This window comes from Varanus komodoensis, unplaced genomic scaffold (assembly GCF_004798865.1).
Source record: "Varanus komodoensis strain SLA01 unplaced genomic scaffold, ASM479886v1 scaffold56, whole genome shotgun sequence".
Lineage (NCBI taxonomy): Eukaryota > Metazoa > Chordata > Lepidosauria > Squamata > Varanidae > Varanus > Varanus komodoensis.
Window position 1 is genome coordinate 313,564 of NW_025336169.1, and position 14,973 is coordinate 328,536.

Consider the following 14,973-nt stretch of genomic DNA (forward strand, 5'->3'; position numbering starts at 1 on the left):
AGCGAGCTCCTTATTAAAATCTGCCCTGGCGATGAATTCCAGGGGTCATGAGGCTCACTTTGTATTTGAAGAGCGGTTGATGCCCCCACTCAGACTCCCCTATATTCATGAGTTCCCCTCAAAGGCTTGGGAGGATGCAACCGGTTTCACTGGCCTAAAAGTAAATAAGGTTAAGTCCTGGACTAGTCATGCCACGATTCTCCTGGAACTCGGCTTTCTTGCATCCAGTCTGGGAATTGGATTCTTTCCCACACTTGGCCCTGGCCTGGGAAGCTGAGCCGAGATCAAGGCCTGCAAGTCACATATGTGGAAGCCACAGGTGGGCCCGCAGCCAGGTGGCAGGTGCACAAGCTGGCCTCACTGGTTATACCTGTACAACAGTTGGACTCGCTTCCTGCCAGATGCCCAAATGAACACTCAGCATGGGTCAGGCTTAGACATAGAGAAAGCAGGCTAAAACTCAGGGAGCAGAACTGAGAAGATCCAGTGGGTTCCCATCACAAACCAGATCCCCTACACATTGCTATGCTAGGTCAACCTGTTTGGGGAAAGCGATCTACAATTGCAGTCCCATGACAACTGGAAATGCACTTTACACATGCTCCCTCACTCTTTCCTCTAACTGTGTTTGTGTTCTGCAGCTGAGTGAGGCTTCCTGAATATGTTCCAGGGCAGAGATTTGGCTCCAATTAGACCATGGGTGTTGGCACGCACATGAATTTAGGTCAAGGGCTAAGTGCTCAGCAGAGTCAACCAACAATAAAACATCTCCCTTTGGAAATACTAACTGGGGCTGGCCAATGCCTGCCTCCAATGCTATTTTCCTGCTCTGATTCTTTCCAGATCTCCCTAGGGTATATATTTCAGGCTGTCCCCAACACACCATCTCCCTGTTGCTAAGCCAGCTGTCTGCCTAGAGCTGGAGTGAACATTGCAAGCCGTTTCAGGTTGTTTTGGTGTTTAGCACTAGGCAAAGATTTTCAGGAAGGGGAGGGAATAGGAAAAGAGGGCTGGGAGCTTCAAGCAGGACCCAAACCTATTAAAATTAAACCTATTAAAATTAACCCCCCCAAAAGTTCTCAACCTCAATTATTTGCTTGCATAAAGTGTTAGGCTAACAAAACTGGCCACAAATTCTTCAAAAGACCTAATTAGTTATCTTTTCATTTGTTTTATGTCTAGGCCCCCTAACTGGAGCTCTCTGGACAGTTTATAAGACTGAAAGCTGTAAAATATAACAGGGAAAGATAAAGCATTGACATGTTTAAAATGGAATAAAACCGGTGTGAAACAAAAGCCATAGACCAAACAAACTCCAGCAACAGTGCAAGGATCTTAAAACTGGATTTTTTAAACATGGAAGATTAAAACCAATCCATCCAATCTCAGGGGTGTTCTCCTTACCCTGCTTTGCAAAACAATTTCTGTTAGGGCTGTATTCCTATACATTGCATCCTCAATTATCATAACCCCATGAACTCTCCTAGGAGCATCCTGCACAGGCCAGACAGAGTACTGGAGTGGAACCCACCTCCCTGAATTTTTGCTAGATAGGCTACTGGCAGGAAGGAAGGGAGGCTGGAGAGACCCCAGAATAGCTCATATTCTGGCCACACTTGTCTCTTCCCCTCCCCTTCCCATGCACCAAAATATCTCTTTCTCCCCTCCTCCAAAGACCAGTTCCTGCCTCGGAGTAAATGTCACTGTTTGTTTCCTTTCTGATTGGCCACTGAAGGTGTCCCCTGTTGCTCCGAGGGGATGGCCCTCAACACCCACAATGGTTCTCCTCTGCTGGACAAGGGGGCTGAGAGAAGTTGAGGGCTTTCAGTGGGGCGTTATTTCCGATTTGCCCACATGGCTGAGGGCCGGTTTGCTAAACTGAAAGCCCGTCTTGCCCAAACTACAAGCAAAGGGCACCTTCTCCAGCTGCTTTCCCGGAAACAAGTAGAAAGACTCCAGAAACTGATTCCTGTAGCAGTGGTGTCATGGCCCCAGGGCTCACCGGAAGGCAGTAGGGATGCTTTTCCACCCGCTGGGCTGCTGAGGTCATAGGCCACTACTACTGTTCTATGTTGCTACCCCTTCTGGTCTTAACTGCTCAGTAGCCAGAGGAGAGTGGATTTCCCTAACCACAAAACCCTGTTCCCTGTTGTCCTGCAAAGTATCCTAGTGTGGCTTGGTCTTGAATGGACAGTGAGGATTACTAAGCTTCTGGCAGACAGGAAAGCCACTAGAACTGGAGTGTTTATATGGATCAAGCTGAATGTGTGAATTCTCCTTGGGGAAATGACTATGGGGACAGTCATGATGAGTGCAAACACAGGGAACTAGGGGGTTCATCTACGGTATGAAGAACATTAGAGAGATGTCCCTTTTAAAAGCCATCAAATCTACCAATTAGAATTTCGTCCTTCCTTCCTCCCTCCCTCCCTCCCTCCCTCCCTCCCTCCCTTCCTTCCAAGGCAGTACTAAAGCCAAACTGTGCAGCCTGGGTCCCTATAGATGTTTTGGACTACAGTTCCCTAGGTGGCTTGGCCAGTGCTTAGAAATCATGCTGGAGTTGGGGGTGACCTGGTTGTCCATGCCTGGAATAAAGTGAGAAGGGAGGTATGGATGAACTTTACCCCAAGCCTTCCCCACAAAAGGAACCAAGTTTGCCTTCATTTTTCAGCCCTCTCATTTTTGCTTCTTCCAGGCTGTGACAGATGACTCAGAGGGATGGTGCCTTCCTTCAGCTTTCTTCCTCCCCACACACCCTCCTCTCTCCTCCTCCTCTCCCTGCTCCATGGAGGGCTGGAGGGGTGCAGCAAAGAGATACGACAACCTCTGGAAAGGGTGCAACGCCTGGGTCACAAGAGGAGAGCCACGCTCCAGCTTGGAGACGGGGATGGCTCAGAAGCTCGGGGGGCGACCAGGCTGGAGACGTTCTCAGTGAAGACTGGGCGGTCCTGCAACTGAGCTCCTCCATGTCCCTCTTCCCACATGGAAGACCTGTGGGCAGCAGCTGTCCTTGGCCCCCTTCTCCTGGATTCCTACATGACCAAGAGCAATGAGGAGCTTCTTCTCGGCCAGCGTTTCCTAGAAGCCTGTGAGCAGCCCCATTGGAAGCTGGTGTGGGTTTTATTTTCTTTCATTTTGGGTTGTCTCATGTGTTTACTTCGGTCCTTGGAAGATGCTGCACCAGCTTCTCCTGCCTAGAGGTGAGGAGGAGCGTTCAGGTGAGGTTCAGCTATGGAGACACAGAGGCGGAAAGTAGACAGAACTCTTGAGCTTTAACAGCTGCACGGGAGCCCTGTCCCTGTTTAGTTAGTTACTTCATCAGGTCACCAGGTGAGTTGTGATCTCTTGAAGAAGATTCCTAATCTGAGCACCTGAGAATTCCAAAGGGGTTAATGCATCCCTCTCACCGCCATCAGCCCAGCTGCTTTGTCCTTTTGGTGCCTGGCTTTTCTTGCTTTCCAGCCTTCCTTGCTTTCGCTGTTGCTTCTTTTCTCTGCATTTCTACATGTCATGCACAACACCAGGCAGTGCTCCCAGTCACACGACACCACAAGCACCCTGCCTGGTTTCCATGGAGCATGGTTTTTTGCCTGGATGTGTTTGGAGAGATGATTGGGTGGATTCTGTGCCAGCATGGTTTCCACTTCCTTGCTCAATCCTCTCACTGTTGGTACATATCCTATCAGCCACTGTGCCTGGAATTCAATCCCAAAGTGAGCCTCTCCCTGCCTACATTGCCTCACTGGTTTGCACAGAGACACTGGGTGGCTGGAGGGGCTCCTGGACTTGCTGCTCTTTTCAGGGCTCTCTGTGGTAGCTGCTTACCAGGGCCATGGAAACCAGGATCCTGGGTTCAGACAGCACAGCAAGCCATGGTGGTCCAGAGAAACCATAGAACAAACTATGGTTTCTTATTGTGGTTTCTAAAGACCAGACGTACCACGGTGAAATACTGTGATTAGGCTGGGACAGCACAACAGACTAATAGTGATTAAAATAAACCCACAATGGCTTGTTGCATTGTCTGAAGCCAGTGAATGAGTCAGTTCTGTATTCATCCACTTTCACAGATGCTGGAGATGTATTTATTTATTATATTTCTATCCACCTTTTTTTCCTTTCAAGGAACTAAAGGGGGCTCATATACTTCTTATCCTCCTCCCAATCTTGGGCTGAGAGTTTGGGGCTGGTCCAAAGTCACCCAACGAGCTCCATGGCTGAGCAGGCAGGAAGAAGAACCCAGATCACCTGAGTCCCAGTCCCACACTCTTAAGAGGTCTAGAGGAAGCAGGGAATCCCTGCTTAATAGAAATGTGCCTGAGCTTTCTCCCATGAGCCTGAATGGACTATTTCACTGCCTTTGCAGTAAACCAGTGTGGTCCCAAAGTCCAGTCTAGCACAGAATTTACAGTTGTCAGAAGCCTTTCGTTTTTCCTCTGAAACAAGAATGTCCTTGTTCTTCCTGTCCTGGAAAATGAGGAGCTAGCAAAACATTTTTTTCTAAATATTCATCAACATTTGGGAAATGAATTCACCCCTTCCAGAGAGAGAGAGCGCGCGCACCTTAGAACAGCATGACCTCCTGAAGTTTGGAAAAGGTACCAAATGATGACAGCACAGCTGTACCTGCTTGCAGGTCAAGCACCCCCCCCCCCACAAAAAAAAACCTTCTTTCAGAAAGGAAGATGCTACTGCCAGTGCTAATGCTGAGCCTTCCCTTGCATCCCCCAAGTAACGGAGAAAATAAGATTGTCTTGTCCATTTCCCTCCTAATTTCTCTGCCCACAAATGGCAAAGAGGTTCTTTATGTATCGCTCTAGTCCAGACACAGCCTCCAGCTTCTCCCTCCATGGCCTCACCTTTGGCATTGATGAGCACAATGTGAGATTTCTTGAATGAGAGAGTGTCTAGCCTCATCCTCGGCCAGAAGGGCTCTGAGTGCCACTGACATAAAGCCAGTAAAACAGGTCATTCTCTGAACTTGGACATGCCCTCTAAAAGAGACATGGCACAAGGAAAAAGGAAGGGGGAGGATGAGGAGAAACACATGTCTTTCAGCAGACCGAATAGGACAGCTTTTCTTCTCTCTCTCATTCCCTTCAGTGCAGTCAACTGGAATGGTTGCAGGTGGTGACAGGGGAGAGAGGTGGAATGAAGAGAGCTTTCTATTCCCTCTTTCTCTTTCCTCTCAGAAGCTCTCCCCCCCCCCCCCATCATGTGCTCTCTGCTTTCCTGCTTCTCTGCATTTCTCATGCATCAAGCTTGTAAGTTGTGTCACAAAAATTGCAGTAATCATTGACAGGCCTTTGCAAATCCAAGACAATTGCAGTGAGTCAGATTTCTTACTCAGCCAATCCTCATTCTGTTAGGAAAAGGGCATGAGGCAAGATCCACTCACATCTGGAGATTGGTGAAGAATGTGGAATATTTGCGTTCCTTTTTGAATTGTGTCTCACTGCATTTGTATTCTTGAAGGTGTATTCCTTTTCTACAAAGACAAATTGGGCATTTTAAAAATCGCACCATTTCTCTTAGTTGGAAAAGACACGCATTCCAGAGCAAGCATGTATAATGTCCACATGGTGGGCATGTCATGAATGGAGCCGGCTGGAGCCAGGGGTCAGACTAGATGGCCTGGGAGACCCCTTCTGACTCGCTCTGTTTCTATGTTTCTATCTTCCCCATTGGCTAAAGGGTGAAAACTTGTATTTGGGAAAATTTGCACACGTGTGTATATGCACAAGTGTGCATTTGCACAAAGAATGTACTTTTGAATGCCAGTGCAAGTTTGGAAGATGGCAACATTTCCCCCAAAATTGCTTTCTTGCTCCCATTGCAGGTTGCAAGCAGGATATGTTGCCATGATCTGCAACCAGGAGCTGTCCCTTCCACATCTCAGTTACCTTTGCTTATGTGGATATGCAAATTCCGGGGGGGGGGGGGGGCAATCTTGCCATATTTTACCAGTTCAGCCCTGATTGGATTCATTCGGTTTCCCCTTCCTGGAGTTGTGTCAACCTGAGCAGCTCAACCCAATACATGAATCCTATTGTTTTTAATTATGATATTTTGAGGAAATTGGATCTTTCTTTTTGGGAAGACTTTCAATTTGCATGAATGGGGTTGTACAAGTCCCCCCCGCCCCCTTGAATCTTTCACAGGCAGGCACTTCTGGAAATCCTACTGCCTGTTCTATAACCAAACAGAGACATTGTCCATCTTCTGATTATCTCTGCCAGTTTCGTCTTCTCTTCACACTAGTTCATTTCGATATAGTGTCAGCTGCATCCCATAATAGTCAAAGAAGCTGTCCTTGTCCTCCTCTATTTCCATGCCTCCTTGAAGATGGAGGAGCATCAAAGGGGAGGGAGGAGCTTGATAGACGTGCAAGATTGGAGATTAGAAAATAAAAAGTCAAAAGAAAATTACAACCCCATTTGCACAAATTTAAAGACTCGGGAGAGATCTGATTTGTGCCAGTCACAGGATTTGGGTCAGGGGATGCACATAACCTTTATGGAACTGGAAAATGGGGGGACCCATTCTGGTTTATCACCACTTCTCAGAATGAAACACTGTGGAATTGCATTCGGCTTCAGTGGACCGGAATTCCCGGGAGCATCTCTCCCTTTGCTAGATATCTAGCCACAGCAAAGTGGGGAAAAGACTGGGGTACAGGACTCCCTCCCTCATCCAGGGCTCACCCTTAGCCATGCTGGCTGGAAGTGCTAAGATGTGCAGCCCAGCACATCTGGAAGGTGCTGAATTGGGGAAGGCTGGTGCACATGTTACCCTTGAGACATGGGGGCTTCCCAGGCTGCCACGAGATGGTCCCTGTCCAGAGTGATCCACATGAAAAGTCAGGGGCTGAAGAAGAGCCTCTGGGTAAGCTGCATCTGCTCCCGAATTTATGCAGAGTGCAGAAGGCAGGACCAGGGCCTGTAGTCGAAGGGGCAGGGGCAGGAAGCGGGGAACCACAAAATGTAGCCTTTCAAAGAGGGTGGGTGTGAAGAACCAGTTCTAGAGGCTGAACCTGGTGCTTTGAGCAAACACAGATGCCCCTTAAAACCAACTTCTCCTCCTCCTGCTGCACAGAAGCACTGAGCAGCTTGGTTGTCTTTGTGTCCGTCATCTTACCCAACGTGGAGCACGCCTAGGCCCCACTCAAAGACCTGCTGGAGCAGTGAAGGTGGCACCGTCTGCGGGGGAACAGCCTGAGCACCGCTGTCCCTTCGCAGTCCTCTGCCTGACCTCGTATGATTGTGGGGCGAACAAGGCCGCAGCTCAGCGCAGCGCCGAAGGAGGAGGCTGCAGCTTCTGGTCAAGGGTCTTTGGTGCCGGGATGGACTCTTTGCACAGGAGCACTTGGAGCTGGCTTTGCAACCAAGCCGGAAGTAGATACAGCGGTGTTTAGGCTTCCTGTAGGAAAGCTTTGAGAGCTGTCCCCTGGATGCATATTTATATATGCCAGCATTTTATTTCTACCTGGAAAAATGGCACTGGGCATATCTTAGAGTAGGCAATCCTTGGTTGTATGGACACACGATCTAACTGCATTTTGGGCAAGCGCTGCTTCTCCCAGAAAGTTTCATTTGCAGGCCCTGATGCCTTACACCCCCTCCTTTGGAATCAGGCTGCCACCATAGGAAGGCTTTTCCTGTGGTCCTCTCTTGGTGGGAAATGAGCAGCCCCTTTCAGAAGGTCCTTTCCGTACTTCAGTGGAAGAGCGCCAGTTCTCAATGCAAACGGTCCCAGTTCAGCCCCTGCTACCTCCAGTCAAAGCCAGGGAAGAGTCTTGCTTAAGGCCCAGGGTGGCCCCTGCTTCTCCTTGGAGATGATTCCAAATCAGATGGTTCGTTAACCTGACTTGTTCTGGGACAGCTTGCTTTTATTTTTATTCTTATTATTGGCTGACTAGAGGCATTCTGAGAGCTGAAGGCCTTTGCTTCTGACTAAACATGCATAGGACTGCCCTCTAAGAGACATAATTAAAACAAGAGCCAAACAGCAGCTTGGTCCAGAGTGGATATAATTTGGATTTTAGCTGTAACTCTTGGCAGACAATGCAGTTCAGAGCAAAATCTGAAGCCAAGAAGAGCTGTGTAATTACAGCTATTTTTAAAAAAAGTAATGCCATCTCATGTCAAGCTCATAAGGAATCTGTTGTGGGCATCTACTGAGAACATGCGGGAGAGATGCACATGTGAAAAACCCAAATAGCATCCATGATCGTGTGACATAAAAAGACACTAAATTCTTATCACAATTAAAATGCAAGCATTTGTCTTGCACAAGATTAACATGAGCAGCATCTGTTTTCCCACTACATTTGGCCACTCAGAGAAGGCACAGCCATTTCTGAATGCTGCTTTCACAGATCTACACATCTGCTTGTCCTCTTCTCTGATATATACATTTTTTTTCTGTTTGCAAAATTTGGAGAAGTGCAAAATCTGAAGGATGGCTGTGGTTTGGTTCGAGCAGTGGTTCAAAAGTGTGAAATGCGGGGCCATTGTATTAAATGCGGAAGCTCTGGTTTACTCGGGTATACCTGAGTTACAGCACATAACGGAAATCTCCAGCAGATCTTACTTGTGAGGAGGAGATCAGAGTCTCAGGCTTGAGGGCAAAACCTGGCCTGCCTGAAGTCTCGGTCCAGCCCGTCAGTGTTTCCTAGATGGCCATATCTCCTCACTCTGGTCCTCCTCCCTTTCACCATGTAGTGGCTTCCACCATTTTGCCCATTCTCAAAGGCAGAAATGACTCTCCGAATTCTTCCTTGACAGCATGAAGAGCATTATAATTACTATTGCATTGCATCTATATCCCACCTTTTTCTTCTTGTGAGGAACCAAGGTTAGCTCCATTTTATCCTCACAACAACAGCCCAGTGAGGTAGATTAAACTGAGAGAGAGTCACGGGTCCAAAGTCACCCAGAGGGTGAGAGGGGACTTCATGGCCAAGAAGGGACTAGAATCCAGATCTGCCAGGTCCCCAGTCCAACACTCTAACCACTAGACCACATTGATAAAGTATTTCATTATTTATTTATTTCATGCCTTCAGGGTCTCCCCTCCCACTGAAATGCAGCTTCTGAGAACTGCTCCAGACTTTGGCCCACGGGCTGGAAGAGGTCCCTGCTCTAGCCTAAACAGACATAGTCTCACAGTACCTTGGTCAGAGCAATCTAAGAGAGTTCATCAAGCGTTCTCTCCTGCTGAAGGGGAACTCTCGTTTCAGCAAGCTACAAAGGTCTGATGAAGGCTGGGCCAGCTTGTCTTCTCCAAGGCTCTGTCCATACTTTTAAAGAGCTGTTGCTTCATTCTATAGCCAGTGAATTTTGCAAATGTGCATGAAGTGAACCCTGTTTGAGTGCCAGGTTTAAGCATCATTATAAGCTGGTCATATATTGTGGCAATTGTCTTAATGTTGTTTTATGAATTTTTTTAAAATGATAGAAAAGGGACTTCTGAACACCTGTATAAATCACCCCAAGGAAGCCTCTTTTTGTCCCCTGGTTCCAAAACCTCCCCCATAGCAACACATTGAGGAGGAAACAGGAGGAATAAACTGCTGAAGATATTTTGGAACTGGAGGAGAAGAGAAGGGCCAGAAGTTCAAAGGATACCATCTGTTGCACAATAGAATGGACAAGAAAAGTGCTGTCCAGCACTTGGCGAGAATTATCTGGACCTTCCCTCCCCTCCAGCATGAGGGATGAAAGCATATGATTTGCATCGCAGTCTTATTTTTTGAAGGTCTTCGTTATTAATAACGAATCTTCATCGTTTTTGCCCCTCCCTGATCCCTGTTGTTTAGATTCCCCCACCCCTCTCTCGTCAACCCCAGCATTTATCTGTCGATTTATCCGGTTTAAAAATAACCAGCTCTTTGGAACAGAGAATATAAGGGAAATTGCCACAATGCTATCTAATAGGCGATCCGAGGAAGTGACAGAGGTCATCCGGTAGCTCAGATTTATTAGCAAGCTCCATAGAGATGTGGGTTTATTTACAGATTTTTGAAGCAAGCTCCAGTACTTCTTGTCTCCCCACAGCCACCCTCTCCATTGTCCACTCGAGAGAGGCATCTTCTTTTCTGGGAAAAGAAGAAAAGAATATTCAGCGCTGACAATGTCATCTTCTAGAGGTTTGGTTTGCACCCACTCTTTCTCATCATCCAGCTTTAGAACTTCACATCTAAACCCTATGTAAGGAGACATCTCTATTTTCTGTTGCACCAATTAGTGCCTCGTTAAGGAGATACTTATGTTAGATGCCTCGTACAATAGATTTCTCTAAGTGTTGTGTGGTTCAACTGAAAACAGAATCACACCATAAAAAACACAACATAATCACAATAGCCCAAAGAATCCAGCTCAACCATAGAACCATAGACTGATACAGCATAAAATATGAGGATACAAAAATTAAAGCCATTGTGATACTCTGAGCTCTTAAAATACTGAACATATAAAACACCTACAAGAAAGATCCTGGCCTTTGCGCTGAAAAGGTAGCCCTGCTTTTCTAGGAAACGTATGCCAGTGCTTGCTCGTCTCATAATCCCTCCAAGTCCCAGAGTGAAAAGACATTGATAAGGGATGACCTTAAGGCATCAGTCGGTTCGTACCTGGAGGAGCTGATAGGCAGAAGCAGGCTAGAGCAAAAAGCAGCGACCAGAGTGGTGGTGGGGTTGAAGCAATGCCCCCGTGAAGGAAGGCCAAGTTCAGGGAGAAAAGCGAGGGGTGTACGAAAGTATGAAGAGTGTGGAGAAGGAATAGAGATGCCACTTCCAGTGGTGAGTCAGGCCAAAGGACCAAGATGAAAGGCGAACTCTGGCAAAGGACCAAGATGAAAGGGCAAAACTCTGAGTGTACTGGGGCTCAGAGCTAGTTACTCAGCCTTAGAAGAGGCAGTTTGTCTTTCTCAAATGGGAAAGTACTGCCCCAAAGTTGGGAAACAGCTGAAGGATTAACAGTTGGGAGAAAAGGAGTGGAGCCAGGGGAGGGGTCCTCTGGGGACCGCTAGGCAGGCCAGATGTGCTCTTCAGGTCCTGAGGTTGCCACCCTCTGATGTTGCCGGGAAGTGGGGGATAAACACTCCATAACCTGCAAATTCGCTTTGAAGCTTCTCTGCACCACCCTTTGTGTGTGTGTATGTGTGCGTGTGTTTTGCTGGCTTTACACAATCGCAGCTGCTCTCTCCTCCCAGCCCCTCTAGCACATTTGAAGTCCTCGCTGGGCCCCAGCCAGCAGCAACAAGCTCGAATGGGTGACGAGCATCAGTTTGCACATAAGGTGATCAACACTGCATTGTTGCAGCCCCTGGGCCTTCCCTTCCCTTCCTCAGGTGCTCCCACAAGAGATCCAGCTGTACCTCCAAGAGCCAGAGCACTCCCAAGCACTAATCCCTTCCCTGAGCATGTGCAAAGTGCCTCTCATTGACCCTGTGAGCAAATAAACAGATGCATTTGAGCACAGATATGCACATTGCCTAAACGCATATTTGTATCTTAGAGCAGGGATGGGGAACTCAAGAGTTCTGGGCCACATGCGGCCCCCTTGGGCTCTTCAGAGGGCCACACACCCGGTTTCCTGGCCACCTCCAATTCCCTGACAGCCAATCGTGTCATACATTTCCATTATTTGCACAGGATTGTTCTCATTCTAAATAATGGGTGTGTGTTTTCTAAGGCTTTACTCAGACAGTTAGTACTCTAAGCTAAAACAGACTTGTATTTTTTTTTATTGGGGGAGGGTATTTTGCCCCACATGTTTGCTTTTGGTCCTACCAGTTACTGGGATGTGGCCCATGAGCATCTGCAGAATTTAATCCTTGAGCTGAAAGGTTGATTGACTGACAGAGGCTCGGCTCGGCTCCTCTCTGACAAGAAACAGCAAATGAAGCAGCATACAGAACCAATTACAGTGGGTTAAACCTATCACATAATACACTAAAATATTATAAAAAGTTAAGAATTGCAGTTAAAAAACCCCAGAACCCAACATGCAGGTTAAACACCCTTTCTGCTGACAAAAGATAGGAGTTTGAAGGAGTTTGAAGGGCCCTTTTGAAAAGCAGCAACCCCAAAAGCCCCTCCTGGGGACCCTAATGAACACTCAGAGGGGAGAAGGCAGTCTTTTCCGTAGCCTGGTCCCGAGCTGGCCTGACCTCGGGGAGTCCTCTGGCAAGTGAGCGCACTCCAAACCCACAGGAGGGGCTCCTGGATGGGTCGCTCGCCAGCTTCAAGCGTGGCCATGCGTCCTAGAATTAACGGGCAGCCAGAAGCTCTCCCTGCTCCCTCTGCTCAGGAGTGGGCACCTGCGACAATCTTCCCCGTTGCACCAAAGGCCCGGCCCTGCTCCATTCCAGCCTCTTCATTCCCTCGCCTTCAGCCAGTCATTCTCCTGCCTCCTTGGCTGGCAGGCTGAGGATCTCAATTGACCAGGACATCAGTGCCTACGCTGAGGTAAGGAGAGGGGTGGGGCGAGGTGGGTTGGAGTGGGCGCTCTTCTTGTGCCACATTTCCCTCCATTCCGTCCTTGCAGCATCTCCATCCGCTTGGGCTTTTTGGAAAGACCTGGAGAACACTTAGCCCAGCTCTTTCTCCCTTGGAGCTTTCTGATGCTGCTGCCTGCTGGGTGCCTGAGAGCCACCAAAGAGGCCTTTCGGGTTTTGCTTCCTTGGTATTAAAAGTCCTTTCAACAAGAGCACGTATGGCTGCTTTCAGACACTCAGCAGGCAGCACACTGAAGGCCCAAAGCGGGGAAGTCACTGCTAAGTCCCAGGGCTTTCCAAAACGCTCTACCAGTTAGAATGGCTCCAAGGACAGAACTAGGGGAAGAAGGATAAAAGGAAGAATGAACACCCCCCCCCCCCCGCTTCTTAGCCTCTTCCCTACAGTAAGGGAAGCACTGAAGCCCTGCGCCCAGATGAGATTCTTCAGAATTCTTGCCCTTCCCACAACGCTCAGGTCCATTGTCTCTCTGCTGCACTCCTGCACACACGTGATGGAAAATAAATTTGGCGCAGGCTGGCATCCTTGTTAAGATGCGAGAACGGGCTGCAGCATTTTCTTGCAAGCCATCTTGTTCATGCAGATAAGAGAATGCGACTCTTCTGAGTAAAGCTTTCTAGCTGCGGAGGTTGGAGGGCAGATGTTGGGCTGAGAGGAACAGAAAGAGTGGGGTGGCCGGAACATGAGCTCCTCTGACAATCAGTCAATGCCTCATAGGTCAGTTCTTTGAGGTCCTTGCTAATGTTACATCCACCAGCCTTCCTCAACCCGGCACCTTCCCAATGTGTTGGATCACATGTCCCACCATCCCCAGCAGGGCTGGGAGAAGGTGGACCTACACTGCTCATTTTTGTGTTCTGTTCTGGAAATACTGACGCTTGGGAGAACTTCCTCAGTCCTGTGAAGTTCATTCTCTGTAAATACACCTATGCGTGGACAGACAAATGCACACTGGTTTTGCCTTCTGTACATAGGAGCAGCGATACACGTCTGCATGCGCACACGCCAAACCTCAGCTCTTGTACGGCTTCTCTTTTGATTTTGGATCGTTCTAACTGGGTTTTGTTGGTTTTTGCTTTTCCGGTGACTTGGTTTTCCTCGATTGGTTCTGACTTGTTGAGTGAGCTTGGCCTTCTCTGGCACATCCCCCAGCAGGGCGCTGCCCCCCTCGTGCCCCACTGGACTGAGTGGGAGCTGCAACGCAGGGCTGCTTCAGAAGGAGCTCCGTGCACCGACGCAGCTCTCACACAGCCCCATGATTTCATTCCGCCGACAGTACAAGATAATCACCTATTTGAGAAAAGTTTGCATTCTATCAGAAAGGCAGTTGACCAGCCCCTGACCTTTCTCCAAAAACCACCATTTGAATAGGTGGCATAAGGAATACCGAAATAAATTGGGGCAAGTTCACAGAAAGGTGAGGGAACAAAGTTGTATGAGGAAGGCTAGAAGAAACTGGACAAGTTTACCAAGAAGGAGAGTAGACCGAGGAAAGAGTTGATAGCACTGTTCAAGTTCCAGAAGGGTTGCCCTGCAGAAGAGGGCCACAGACTGTTCTCTGTTGTCTGAGACTGCTGAACATGGAATAATGGGCTTAGGTTACAGGAAAGCAGGTTTTGGTTGAACTTCAGGAAAAGATCCTGACAGTTGGAGCAGTCCGACAATGCAGCCAGTGGCCCAGCTTCTCTCTCTGGAGACGTTCTGTCAAAGACTGGACAATCATCTGTCAGGGATGCTTTCAGCTGGATCCCTGCATGGAGCAGTAAGTTCAAATTTGACAGCCCTTCCGTCTGTGATCCTTTGAGTCTGAGCCATGAGGTGGTAGAATCAGAGAGACACACAGATGGAAGGGACCCAGCAGGCCATTGGGTCCAACTGCCTGCTCTGTGCAGGACTCAGGTCTCCCATCCAGGTTCCAGCCAGGCCTGACCCTGCTTAGCTTCCCAAATGAGGCAGGACCAGGCACTTGCAGCTAGGTGAGCACCTCTGGGCAAGGAGTTCCATAGGATCAGCACGATTACCGAAAAAGCTCCTTGCAGTGCTACAAGCCACCTTCCCCACCCGATGCCCTGTAGATATGCTAGACTTAATTTCTCATGTGTCACAGCCAGCATGACCAATGGTCAGAGTCGATGCAAGTGACAGTCCCATTCACCTGGAAGGTACCACACTGTTTTCCTCCCTCTCCCGTGATGCTGTCCTCATTGATGCAGAAATCAAGCCCTGCGCAGCACAGCTGAAGGGCACCCAAGCCGGGGAAGGATGAAATAAGCAGAGCAGAGCACCCTACAGGATCGTGCCCTCTCTTCTTGTTTTCATTTAGACATTGCAGGGCGTGTTGTTGCTTTTTTAACACTTATAAATATCTGTATATGAAATATAAATATATCTATTTTGTGGTGGTGATGGTGGTTGCCGAATTCTTGTCACCAGAAAACAATCAATCAAAATAC